General features: G+C 40.9%; 1 long non-coding RNA gene across 1 annotated transcript; it reads right to left on the bottom strand.

The window, feature by feature from the left end:
- Positions 1-287: 287 nt before the first annotated feature.
- LOC144588010 (uncharacterized) lies at positions 288-805 on the bottom strand. Its single transcript, XR_013543308.1, has 2 exons — positions 694-805; positions 288-407 (listed from the first exon to the last, which is right to left on the bottom strand). It is a non-coding gene; the product is annotated as an uncharacterized LOC144588010 (long non-coding RNA).
- Between the last annotated feature and the right edge of the window lie 2,068 nt (positions 806-2,873).

Here is a 2,873-nt window from a genome sequence, read left to right as displayed (position 1 = left end):
TGCTGGTAACAGCAAGGAAAGCACAATCTGTACCACTGTGTGATTGAGTTCTTTTGAAAGTTGTGGCAGTTCCTCCAGTTTGACAGGAAAGAGAGTCGGAAACCTTTTAAAAACATTCTCAATATCAACTTTATTAACTTGTGGTGTTTCAACCGTGACACCAACAGGATCAAAATATGACAGGTTTGGTAGCTGTCCATAACTGGATAACATTAATTGTTCCTGTGATCGGGGTTTGTTCACTGTGGGTCTGGACCAAACCGTTCGCAATCTGTAATCTTCCGCAGGGGAGCGCTCCACATCACACACACTGTTCCACAACATGGATGGCGAGCCCAGTCGCCTTCTTTCGGTGGAGTGTTGTATGTTGCATCTGGGTGAATTACTTTCTTCCCACGTCCTCGTCCCTGTGGGAAGACGATCACCATCGATTCCTGTGTTTTGAATGAGGATTCTTCTCATCTCAGGTTCAGGCAGCAAACCTCCAACTTTTAAATTTGGAAAGTCTTTCAACAAGTCCTGTAGTTTCTCATACTCTTCATTCCCTCTTTTCCCGTCTGGTTTTATCTCCTTTCTATCTATCTCTTGTTTGTGCCTGAACCTTCTCTCTCCCCCTTCTTTTATACCTTCCTCCCATATCGAGAGTTTTTGCTCCTCCCCTTATCCTCCTTCTACTTCCTCCACTAAACATACCTCTACACTTCGTTTCTCCTCTACTAGAGGTTCCTCTGTCTTCTCATTCTTACTGATTTCTCTTTCCTCCTTTGAAGACTATTGGTGAGGAGTCACTTGCCATCAGCTTGCCTTCACACACAGTTACAAAACAACAAGTTAGAAAGCCTTATCCCAATTCAGAGAGACTCATAAAGATCTTACTTTGCATTCTGGGGCGGTGGATAGGGAGAAGACTCCCCCCCCATAGACTTTTTTTACTTTTAACTCCCAGAATCCCCAGGCCGTACTGGGGATTCTGGGAGTTATAGATTAGAATATAAATTTCCAAGTTCTGTTTACATACATAAAGTATTCCCCCGCCCAACACCAAATCATTATCAAATATTCTTACAAGGTACTGTGTTTCTCTGTTACAGAAAACTTCAAACCTCCTGTGGTGCTTTAAGGACCAGCTTCATGGATTAGAGTCCACTTGGCTTATTTTAATTGTTTTCTTTTTTACTGTATTTAAACTGTTGTAAGCCGCCCAGAGACCTTTGGGTAGTGTGGGCGGCATATAAATAAAATAAAATAAAATAAAATAAAATAAAATAAAATAAAATAAAATAAATAAATAATTCTTGGGGCCCAGAGGATTCTGTGTCCTTGCAATACAGGATTACAATCTTCATGCTATATAACAGATCTCCAGTACCCTGTTCCTGGAAGGCTTCTATATTTAGGGAAAATGCACTGGTGAGTAGCTAATATATTGCTGTCAGAAAAGGAGAAATTAAAAAAACAGGTGTTTTCCCCCATTCCATATTAGAACAGGATATATATTAATCCAACCAAAAAGAAGAAAATAGCAGAAAACCGTGGAGGTTTTCCGAGTCACAAATCCTTTCCCAAGGCATGATGTTACAAGCAGTGGGAGAGAGGATGGGAGGGTGGGGGAGGAGGAGGAAAGCAAAAACCAGACTAAATCTTTGTATCTTTATGAATTCATTGTCTCCACGTTCTGGGGTAGGGAGAAATGGGCTGTTCAAATATGGCTGTCTTGGGTGACAGCTTGCTTGTGTTGCATTGCAGCAGGAAGACATTATTTTCTCAGTGAGAAAGTTTTCATTCTCAATTGTTATAAATGTACTGTAGAGTCAAGCTGTGAATTTATGCCTGTCTCTATCTAGTTTGAAGCTCATGGCTCCTTTAAGGTGGAGAACAAGCACTCACTGGGCAAACTTCATATTAACGTGTCTGCTGACTGGTAGCAAAAAAAAGTCAGCCAAGGCCAAAGCAGATATTACTGTATTATCCAGTGACTAAAATCTCAGCGCCCATCGGCCTGTACTTTTCCTTGGCAATCCTACTGCTAGATTGCTACTGTAGTTGGTATCCTTGAAATAATGCGGAGGGAGGTGGATTAACAGACTCCAGACTCCATATATGGGTGAGAGACTTTTATTACGCTGATGGAAAAAAGGGGGGAAAGGCACATAAGTCTCAATCAAGCAGGCATGGTGTTATATAAGATGGAGAAAAGGGGAGGCCCCCTTCCGTTTGCTTAATCACAAAATGTGTAAGATAGAACAACCATTTGATAACAGTTCCTCGTATTACTTCACTGAGATCTTCATCAGACAGCACATAATTAGACTACTGAATAATCTATCATAATATATGGTGATGGCCACCGATTTTGAGGCCGTATAAGGGAATGTAAGATCTATGAACCTTGGTAAGCTACCAACATGAATTTGAACCAACTCCGGGAGGCAATGGAAGACAGGAGGGCCTGGTGTGAAAACCTAAGAAAACCTTTTTGTGAAAACTTAAGAAAAGCCATGCTGGATCAGACCAAAGGATGATGTAGTCCAGCATTCTGTGATCAATCAGATGTCTATAGGAAATGCAAAAGTAAGACAGAAGAGCAACAACACTTTTCCAGCTCCACAGCAATTGCTGTTGAGAGGCATAATGTACAGTATTTACAACTGGATAGGCATCATGTCTAGCAGCCACTGAAAGTCTTATCCTTTCCCCCATAAAGCTGTCCGTATTTGTGATAATAAATACATCAGTGGCTTTACTGTGGCATTTGGCTGTGCACTTTAAATATGCATTTTGTAAATAAATACTTAATTCTGAAACACCTGTCATTCAGCTTAATTGGATGACCCTGCTTTCTGATGTTATGAAAGAGTGAGATCTACGTACAG

The sequence above is a fragment of the Pogona vitticeps genome, chromosome 1 (genome assembly GCF_051106095.1).
Source record: "Pogona vitticeps strain Pit_001003342236 chromosome 1, PviZW2.1, whole genome shotgun sequence".
NCBI classification, from domain to species: Eukaryota; Metazoa; Chordata; class Lepidosauria; order Squamata; family Agamidae; genus Pogona; species Pogona vitticeps.
Note: the sequence above shows the minus strand (reverse complement) of the source record. Positions and strands in the feature narration are given on the sequence as shown.